This window comes from Neomonachus schauinslandi, chromosome X, assembly GCF_002201575.2.
Source record: "Neomonachus schauinslandi chromosome X, ASM220157v2, whole genome shotgun sequence".
Taxonomy (NCBI): Eukaryota; Metazoa; Chordata; class Mammalia; order Carnivora; family Phocidae; genus Neomonachus; species Neomonachus schauinslandi.
The window spans coordinates 3,019,881-3,029,763 of record NC_058419.1 but is presented as its reverse complement, the minus strand read 5'-3'; the positions used below and the strand labels follow the sequence as shown (position 1 = coordinate 3,029,763).

The window sequence follows — 9,883 nt, the reverse complement described above, 5'->3', positions numbered from 1 at the left end:
TTCCTACTTCAGTCCATCAGGATTCTCTAACTTTTTCAAGGATCTGTTTGCCTAAGGTCTCTGATCTCACTTCCAAATCATCCCTTGAGCCTAGCCCTCATCATGGCATAGCTCTGCTCAAAAATCATCCATGGCTCCTCCTCTTATTCTAAGATCAAACCCCAACTGTCTCTCAATCCCTTGCTTGAGGGCTAAGCCTTATTTCTACCAACTTCCTTCCACATACCCTCTGCTCTAGAAAAATAGGATGATTTACTATTCTGCAAACATACCTTGAGTTTTCTACCCATGAATCATGCATATGCCTTAAGCATTTTCCTTCCATCTATTTTTTCCAATAAAATCCTACCCCTCATTTAAGGCCTAGGGCTAATGTTGACTCTCTTAAGCTTTCACTAGAGTTCATCAGTACGTGATTTTTCTATTTGTGTGTCTCCCAGCAACTCAGCTGACTCATATTTTACACCACTTGTCTAGTCCTATGTCTTTCTCCACCATTGGATATTGAACTCTATGAAGGTAGAACCGTGTCTTAGTCCTCTCTGTATCCCCAGGTCCTGGCTCACAGTAGATGTCCAGGAAAGTTCATTGAGTAGAAGACTGCATGCAGTTTTTCAATCAAGTAATTCCTTTTTTTTATTTTTATTTTTATTTTTATTTTTTTCAAAGATTTTATTTATTTATTTATTTGAGAGAGAGAGAATGAGAGACAGAGCGCACGAGAGGGAAGAGGGCAGAGGGAGAAGCAGACCCCCTGCTGAGCAGGGAGCCCGATGCGGGACTCGATCCCAGGACTCCAGGATCATGACCTGAGCCGAAGGCAGTCGCTTAACCAACTGAGCCACCCAGGCGCCCAAGTAATTCCTTTTTGGATTCCTGTATCAAGAATAGGTATTTGTGAAAACACTTATTTCTTCAAATAGACTGCAAACCAGGTGAGGGCATGGCCAATGTCATCTGTATCTCTCTGCCCCCTGCACAGAGTAAACTCTCAAGCAGTATGATTGAGTGAAAAGAGTATGGGACAAATCAGCTAATACTATGAAAGCTCATAATTTTCTTTGTGTATTAAGGTATGTTTGGAGAAAATCTGTAATGTCAGCTAAAGCCCTAAGTCATCATGGAGCTATGGGTATTATAGAGCAGGAGAGATGGGTGAAAGAGTATGTGAGTGAGGAAGTGAGTGAGAGAGAGAAAGAGAGAAGGAATAATCCTGTTAGTGTATGAGCTAGTGAGTGAGTGGATAAGAAAAAGGGGAAAGAATAACTGAGCCACTGAATGAATGAATGATGGGGTGAATGAATAAGTGACTAAGGTAACTAATTTCTTGAGCAAGTGAATGCATAATTCAGTGACTAAGAAAAGAACAAATGGATACATTTTTTCCCTCATCTTTGGGGAACTTATTTAATTTTCTAGGCTTCCTGATCCTTAAGCAGTGGTCTCAGGCACAGTTTGGAAGGGTCTCTGCTTCCTCAGGTTTTAAATTACAGCCCACTTAGGCTGCCTCCATGGATGATGTACTCCCAAACTTCACATATGAAGATAGATAGATAGATAGATAGATGATAGATAATTTTTTAATTGTCATGAAAGCAGCACCACTTGAAAACTCGATTAATTACTAATGTTCTTCATCATTTATCAAGTACTGGTTGTTGCTTATAATCTTTAAAGGGAATGAAATTAAAAGAATTAAGAAACAATTATGTCTGGAAAAAAAATAACCCTCCCCAAATCTAATCACCTTCTGGTAGAGATCTTCATGCTGAGGTGGCTGGGGAGGGAGAGGGGGGAGAAGCGCCCACACACCACTGAAACTCTTGCAGTTGGTCTGCGGGGAAAATGAATGGTGACCTGCCAGCATGATGTGGAAGACAGCAATTCCTCATGTGGGCTCAGGAAGCAGGGCTGGGTAATGTTTTTCTGCCTGGTGAAGCAGAGCTATTGCTTGTGGGGATGGGGGCTGCCTGTGCCTCCCCACACCAGGGGGCCAAGAATGCCAAGGAGTCCCTGGGCTGCTAAGAAGCTGGGGACCCCCTCCCACACCTTCCTGACCTTTATTACTATGGAGAGGAAGAGGTTTGGCTTGGGGCAGTCAGGGAAGGGCAGAAATTATAGGACAAAAGCCTACCAGGAAGACAGCCAGTTTCAAGAGTTACCAGGTAAATGTGAGGTTCCACACTTGAGCCATTTCTCATTCTTCAGTATGCTGTAGGCATTAGCTAACTAACACACAGGCTGGCCACTGCTGCCCACCTTAACTGTCTCCTACTCTAGGACTGGAAAAAGAAGCTTGAGCCTTATCGTGGCTGACCTCCACCCTGGGAGAACTGCAAGGGCCTAAGACCCTATCTCCTAGGCAGCTATCCCAAAATGCCCATGCTGACATGGGGCCCTGAAGCTTGTTCCCTAAAGATGTGAAAATAGAGCATTTCTGGTTGTTAATCTCATGGCTGAAAGAGATGTTATGCCTTAGAGAAGTGTCCAATAATTTACACGCAAGAACAAGTTCTCTTGCCTCCCAGGATGTATTCTTGCTTGGACACCATCTGTGCAGTGCCCACAGGAAAAGGGATCTTAGACACTGCTCAGACTGGTGTCCTAGCAAGAGACCAACCTGAGAGGCAAGAGACCTTGCTCTCATGAGTATGCTTCAGGGCCACTAATTCACAAGACCTGTGCCTTGTTAGTATACAACACTTAGGCTTTCTTTGACCCTTCATTTCCTTGTCTCTGTGAGGTTGGATTATAACCATGGCTCTTAAGCTCTCTTATGCATCAGAATTCCCTGTAGGGCTTGTTAAAACAGATTACTGGGCCCACCACCTGTAGTTTCTGATTCACTAGGTCTGGTGTTTATATTATGTCCCTATGTGGTGCTGATGTTGCTGGTCTAAGGACCACATTGAGACCCATTGGACTACATGGTACCAAAATGTGTGTGGCCAGGTACAAAGCAGTATCCCATCTGTTTCCTTATCAGCTTCTGGAACAATCCCATGATCCAAGGAGTCTCTATTCCTTTTAGAGATGGGAAGCAGGCTCATGATGGTGCCCAGACTTGTCTAAAGTCCTACTGCCAGTGAATAGTAAAGCCAAGATGTGAAGACAGGCCTTCAGTTCCCAGACCCTGCTCTGCTTTTTCCACACTCAAAATCTAGGAAAATCCCTAGCTTATTTTCCAGCTGCCACATTTACCACTCCTATTTGTAGTGCTGTGAAAATGGCAAGAACCTTAATACCATATATAGTTTGTTACATGACAGGCACTGTTCTCAGAGCTATGTAAACATTATAGCATTTAATTTTCACCCTTCTGCTAGGAAGTTGATGGGCTATTATTATCTTCATTTTAAAGATGTGGAAACTGAGGCACAGGGCGGGCAGCTAACTTTTTCAGGGTCAAAGAGTAAGGAAGTACTGAAGCTGGGACTTACTCCTATGCAGTCTAACAGCTAGGTCTCTGATTTGAGCACTGCACCCCAGGGATAACAGTATTCCTAAAAGACTGCCTTGGGCCCCTGACCTGCAGAAAAAGGGAGCTCAGGGAACAGGCTTAGGGATCTAAGAAACAAGAGTGACCCTGGGGGAGGTAGGGCCTCCCTACTATGAAATTTTCTGCAGTTTTTCACAGAGTGCCTGTCACAAGGTCTGTCTCATGGCTGGAGATCCCAATCTCTTCCCTGTATCATTGGCCCCAGCCCCCACATGACCAGGGCTGTCTGTCAAGGGGCCCAGCACACTCAGTGAGATGTGAAATATAGTAGTCAGGGCACGCACGTGGGCATGTGGGCCTGCCGGGCTGGCTGCAAAAGGCTTGATTACATAATGGCATTTAGAAAATGGCACTTGTCTTTTCTTCAAAGACCTTCAAGATGATGAATTGGGGCTTATTGAAATGGCCTTAAATCAAGGTTTCTGTGAACAACAGCTTGCTCAGACTCATGCAAAATAGATTTCTCTTCAGAATGGCTGATACCAGTAGCTCCTTACTACTGGCCTCCTTCTGGGTTCAGGGGCTGGGTCAGGGACCAGAGTCATGGAAGATGAGAGCATGAACCAAAATAACCCCATATGATAGAGAGTAGGAAGTTTCTGTGTACCTATGGGGACTCTGAGGCCCCAAGAGAAGGAACCAACACAAAGTCACCTAGTAAGCCAGTCAGGCAACTATTTTCTGAGTCTTTAGGAACCTTCTAATGGCTATCTTTCCCTAGAGTTACTCTGGGGTCTGCCTATGTGGGCAGCATACTGCCTGGGGCTGCCATTTACTCCAATGGGCCACCTTTCTGGGTTCCTTTTCTTTTATTCTAAGACGGATCTGGGTGATATGCAGGCTGCTATATTTATTCCCAAGCCCTGTGGACTCTGGAGCTACTGGTTTTTGTGATTTCAACTTGTGCACCCCCCTCTATGTATCACACTCAACCTATTCCCACCACCATCCTGAGAGTTTGGATGATGGCACCTGCATGGAAATGGCCCATCTCATCTCCTGCATTGATGGCTCAACATTTTCCCAGTTGCATTGTCCACCTACAGGGTCTCACTGTTAGGTGCCAACTTGGAACTTTCATGAGCAGTCAAAGCTTGTCCTGGCAATCACTCCTGACCTTCTGTCCAGGGAGCAGCACTCTTCTGAAAGGCATTGGTGACCCTTCCACCTTCTTAGTGCCTTAGTTTCCATATTTGCTAAGTTAGGATAACAGGATTCTCTGGCTTCTCTACATCACTGAGTGGTGAGAGGACTCTATGGCAGGAAGATGGGGGAAACATTCTGTACACTGAAAAGTGTTATGCAAGTACAACAGCCATGACTATGGCTCTGCTGCTGGGCCCATCTCCATCTGGCTTTCTCCCTGGGCCATCTTTCTGGACATCCATAAGTAGAGGCTGCTGTGTGGCTGTCTGGTGACAGACCCCCATGGGATTTGAATTCAGCCTCCAAGGACTGGCAGCCATGGCACTATAAATATAAAACAAAACAAAAGACAACATAAAACAATATCAGAAAGAAAAAAATATGACTTTGGAATTGACTGATGAGGTTTGACAACAAAATTTTAATATTTGTAAGGGGAGGAAAACTGCAAGCAGGGCTGTGCATAGACTGGGGCTGTGAGGACAGATGGGAAGAAATAGGAAACTGATCTTTTGTGTGCCTCCTGTACACAGACGCTGGGGAGAGCAGTGATAGAAAAACTCAGATAAGGTTCTTGGTTTTAAGGATCCCATGGTTCTGGGAACAGATGGATCTAGATATGATTGCATACTCTGTAGTAAGGATGAATGGTAAAGAAACACAGGAGGCTGTGGGAATCCAGAGGAAAAGCCCATAATCCAGACCCAGTAGCAACATTGGGAAGGGAATGTGGAGACAGGGAAATCTTACAGAAGCTGATGCTTAAACTGGGAAAAGAAAAATGAGTAGTAGTATGCCATATAGAGAGAAAAAGTAAGTCTATCCCAAGCAGAAGGGACAGTGTAAGCAAAGGCACAGAGATGGGAAGGAAAACACAGGATCTGGGGAGGAGCAAGTGCTCTGGTGAGGTTGAAACCTCAGATGGGAAGGAGACAGGCTGAGGTTGTCTGGGGCCAGGACCTTGAATACCAAGCTCAGGGCTTGAAATTGATTCCAGAAACAATGGAGAAGAAGGCATGATGGGGGCCTTAAGGAGGGTCTGACTTAATGCTTGCAGAAGATCCATCTTCCTGCAGTGAAAAGAGGACAAGAGAGCAATAAAAGTAGAAGTAAGGAGACCAGGGAGGAGGCAGTTGCCAAAGTCCAGGTGGAAAAGCCTTGAGAAGAAGTTCAAGGGTTCAGTTTTAGAGAGGAGACATTTGAATTGCTGCTGGTACATCTATGTGGAAATGGGTACTAGACAGTTTGATATACAGGTCTGAAGTATGAACTAAAGATAAAGGCTTAAGTAGAGTAGAGAAGGAAGGGCCAACAAAGGAGACAATGAATATCCAGAGAGTTTTGAGGGAAATCAGACAAGTTTATGATTTCCTTTTCCCAATGTTCCTGAAAGGTCAAGCAAGATTGGGCGCCTGGGTGGCTCAGTTGGTTAAGTGACTGGCTTTGGCTCAGGTCATGATCCCAGAGTCCTGGGATCAAGTCCCGCATCGGGCTCCCTGCTCAGCGGGAAGTCTGCTTCTCCCTCTGGCCCTCCCCCCCTCTCATGCTCTCTCTATCTCATTCTCTCTCTCAAGTAAATAAATAAAATCTTAAAAAAAAGGTCAAGCAAGATGAGTATAGATCAGTGTCCAGTGGATTTAATAATGTGGGAATCATTGGTAATGTTCAAGCTCAGTGGAGTGAGAAGTGGAGCCTGTGGCCAGATTGGACAGGATGAAGGAATGAATGTGTGGGGTGAAGAAATGGTCTAAGCCACGTAGATAGTTTATTTTAAAACTGTGCTGAGAAGGGAGTAGAGACCTGAGCCTCTTTTGTTTCTGATGTGTGACTTTGGAGTATGGTGGCACCATATGTATGTGTAAAGCCTGAAAATGTCAGTTTGTGGATGAGCAGAGCTTTCTGTCTCCTCCAGCCAGTCCAGTAGGAAATGACTCTTCTTATCTTGGTGCTCCAAGAGCAGTGACTGTACTATTGTCTTGGGTGGATGGTGGCCTGAAGATGGAGGAAGAGCACTGGAGACAGACATCAGCAAAGCAAAGATCCAGAGGTAGGAAAGTCCACAATGAATTTAGGGGGTTGATGGAAAGCTGATATGACTGAAACACAGTGGGCTGGGGGTAGAATGGAAGGAAGTGTGGTTTGAGATGTGAGCAGGGGCTAGCCAGGTCATGGTGAGTATTGTAAGCTATGGTAAAGGCTTAGGGTTTTATTTGTTTATTTGAAATGCAGGGGAACCTATTAAAGGATTTTAAGCAAGGAAGTGACATGATGTAATTTATGTTTTTAATTGAAGTATAGTAAACACACAATGTTATATTAGTTTCAGGTGTACAACATAGTGATTCCACAAGTCTATATATTATGCTATGCTCACCACAAGTGTAGCTACCATCTGTCACCATACAATACTATTTAATACCATTTACTGTATTCCCTATGCTGTACCTTTTATCCCCATGACTTATTCATTTCATAACTGGAAGCCTGATTGCTCTGGCTTTGCTGTAGAGAAAGGATTATACAAGGCAACCTAGAAGCAGGGAAATCATTCATTTATTCATTAAATAAATATTTATTGAATGATCACTCTATGACAGAATTGCTCTGTTGGGATAAAGTCATGAACAGTAAAGATCAGGTCCTTCCTTCCATGGAGGCATAATTCTACTGGGACAAACAGATAATGGTAAATAAATAAATAGCTGACATCACTTTAGGTGCTGATAAATATTATGGAGAAGTTAAAATAGGTTAATGAGGTAAAGAGTGACTGGGACTGAAGATCTATATCAAAGTGACTAGAGATGGCCTTTATGAGCAGCTAGTATTTACACTGAAAGTTGAATAATAAGGATCCAGGCACTCAAAGATTTTTAGTAAAAGTATTACAGATCTCTAGGCAGAGGAAAGAGCAAATGAATAGGCCCTGTGGTGAGAAGAAGCTTGGTGTGTTTGAGGAGCAACAAGTAGACTAGAGTGGCTGGAAGGTATGAAGCAGGGTGGGGGAGAGTGTTAAGAGATTGATGTCAGAGAATGAGGTAGGCAGAAGCCAAATCAACAGGCCCTTTAAGCCATGTTTAGAGTTTGAATTTTATTTTTGGAACTACAAAAGCACAAGAGAGTTTTGCATAGAGAAATGAATGATCTGATTTTTATTTTAATAGGATCAAGACTATACTTTCAGGGATCATTTCTATAGTTTGTTATTTTAATAGGATCCTTCTGACTGTTGTATTATGGACAGATTGGAGAGAGAGCAGAGTAGAAGTATGGAGATCAGAAAGAAGTTATACTGCAATAATCCAGGGCAAGATGATGGTGGCTTGAGCCACACTGATGGCAGTAGAGGTAGTGGGAAGTGGTTGAATGTGGAATGTTGAAGATATTGCTTGTAGCACTGGTCAATGGATAGGATATGTGTAGTGGTGGAAAGAGAGGAGTCAAGTTTGAGAGAGGCCTGAGGAAATGGGTAGATAATGGTGCCCTTTATTGAGATGGGAAGAAATTTTGGGAGAAGTAGACTTGGTATTGTCAGGAGCTGGCTTATCAAGAATTGCATTTTGTATGTGTTGCATCTAAGATGACTACTATACATCCATATGGAGATGACAAGTAGGTAGCTTGATATGAGTCCAGTACTTAGGGGAGAGGTCACGAATGAATTTGGGAGTTGTTATTATCCAAATGGTATTGCAAACCAAGTGAACACCTAGTGAGGGAGTGTAGATGAACTAGAGAAGGTCAAGGATGGAGCACTAGGGCACTTCAACATTCAGAGGTCAAGAAGAGGAAGAAGCTCTCGGAAAGGAGATTTGGAGGAAGGAGCTACAAGTGGGGTGAAAACTAGGTGAGTATAATTCTAGCTCTAATTCATGGAAAAGAATATTTTAAGAATAAAGGAGTGATTAATATGTCAAATGCTCTTGAAAGGTCTAGAACAATGAGGACAGCAATGATTATGTGCTTTAGCAAGATGTAGATCTTTGGTGATTTGATAAGAACCATTTCAGTGAAGTGGTTGATCAGAAGCTAATGGGACTGAGAGAATGTGAAACAAAGAAGAGGACCCAGAAAAACAGAACAAATTTCTCAGGTGTTTGGCTCTGTATGGGTTAAAAGAAAAGTGGTAGTTGGAAGAGAATGAAGCTCAAGGTTTGTGTATTTTATTTTTATTTTTTTTAATTAGAAAAGATTTTTATTTATTTGAGAGAGAGAGAGAGAGAAAGAACACAAGCAGGGAGGAGGGGCAAAGGGAGAGGGAGAAGCAGACCCCACCCCCCCACTGAGCAGGGAGCCCCATGTGGGCCTCGATCCGAGGACCCTGGGATCATGACCTGAGCTGAAGGTAGATGCTTAACTGACTGAGCCACACAGGCATCCAAGGTTTGGGTATTTTAAAGATGGAAGAGGGGGAGGAGCAAGATGGCAGAAGAGTAGAAGACCTAAATTTTGTCTGGTCCCAGGAATTCAGCTAGATAGTTATCAAACCATTCAAAACACCTACAAACTCAACAGGAGATTGAAGAAAAGAATAGCAGCAATTCTATGAACAGAAAAGCGACCACTTTCTGGAAGGTAGGACGTTTGGAGAAGTGAATCCGAGGTGATATTTGGGAAGATAGATTGCGGGGGGAGGGAGCCTCTGTCAACTGGCTACTAGAAAGCGATAGAGCAGCAGAACACAAAACCAGAAATTTTAGACATCTGCTCTGCTGAGGGACATCACTCCAGTGGCTAAGCAGGGGGTGGAACCCTCACTGGGACAGTGTGGTCTCAGGACCTCGGGGCCACGGAAAGACCAGGGGTGCCTGAGTGTGGCAGAGCTCCCAGGTATCGAAGCGGGGAAGCCGGCTGCAAAGACAGAGCCGAGGAGTGGGCTCTCAGCTCAGGGTTGCCATAAACCATGATCCGCGGCACAGTCGGGCCACTACACTTCCAGCAGGGACCTGGCAAGGGGCAGATCCAGGGAGACTCCCTTTCCTCCCCCAGGAGGAGTGGCATGGGAGCACACCGCAGGAATCTGCTGGGTTTGGAGACTCCAGACAGGGTCGTGTGTCAGAGATAGAAATGTTTGGTCACAGGTCAGATGAGCACAGAATGCGGCTGGAGACCAGGGAGACAGGAGTGATTGACTGCTTTTCTCTGGAGGCTCACTGAGGAGTGGGGACTTGAGTTCTCCACTCCTCCAGGGCCAGAGATTGGGAGGACGCCATTTACACTCTCGTCTTCCAAAGCTGT

At 44.3% G+C, this 9,883-nt stretch overlaps 1 pseudogene; it reads left to right on the top strand.

Annotated features, from left to right (window-relative positions):
- Window positions 1-7,813: 7,813 nt before the first annotated feature.
- On the top strand, window positions 7,814-7,939 carry LOC123323570 (annotated as a pseudogene).
- Window positions 7,940-9,883: the final 1,944 nt, after the last annotated feature.